Raw genomic sequence first — 918 nt, 5'->3', positions numbered from 1 at the left:
AGAGCTCCGCCTCCTACCGGGAGGGGACTGGGGAGGAGACTGGTCAGGAGGAGACTGGTCAGGGGGAGGGGCCTCCTCTCCAGTCCGTACAGTACTGATGGGCGGTCCGGCTCATCTTGCACGTGTCGCTCCTTTTCCCTCTTTATTACTCCAGTCCTTGCACTGTAAGGCCATGTTCACACGTTGCGTCGGGTCCCTGCGGGTTCTCCCGCAGCGGATTTGATAAATCTGCAGGGCAAACCCGCTGCGGTTATCCCTGCAGATTTATTACGTTTTGTCCTGCGGTTTCCGCTGCGGGATTTCCTACTATTGATGCTGCATATGCAGCAATATGCAGCATCAATAGTAATGTTAAAAATAAAAAAATAATGATATACTTACCCTCTGACGTCCCGATCTCCTCGGCGCTGCACGCGGCGGTCCTGTTCCAAAGATGCTGTGCGAGAAGGACCTTCATAGCAAACCTGAGACCGGACGGCCGCGTGCAGCGCTGAGACTTTAGAGGTGAGTATATCATTATTTTTTATTTTAATTCTTTTTTTAACCACAAATATGGTTCCCGGGGCCTGGTGGAGAGTCTCCTCTCCTCCACCCCGGGTACCACCCGCACATTATCCGCTTACTTCCCACATGGTGGGCACAACCCCATGCAGGAAGTAAGCGGATCAATGCATTTCTATGTGTGCAGAATCGCTGCAATTCTGCACAAAGAAGTGACATGCTGCGGGTTATAAACTGCTGCGTTACTGCGCGTTTTTTCCCGCAGCATGTGCCCAGCGGTTTGCAGTTTCCCATTGGTTTACATGTTACTGTAAACGCAATGGAAACTGCTGCGGACCTGCAGCATCAAAATCGCCGCGGTTCCGCGGTAAAAACCGCAAAGTGTGCACATAGCCTAAATGTAAAAACTGGTCTAGT

Source organism: Ranitomeya imitator, chromosome 1, assembly GCF_032444005.1.
Source record: "Ranitomeya imitator isolate aRanImi1 chromosome 1, aRanImi1.pri, whole genome shotgun sequence".
Lineage (NCBI taxonomy): Eukaryota > Metazoa > Chordata > Amphibia > Anura > Dendrobatidae > Ranitomeya > Ranitomeya imitator.
Note: the sequence above shows the minus strand (reverse complement) of the source record.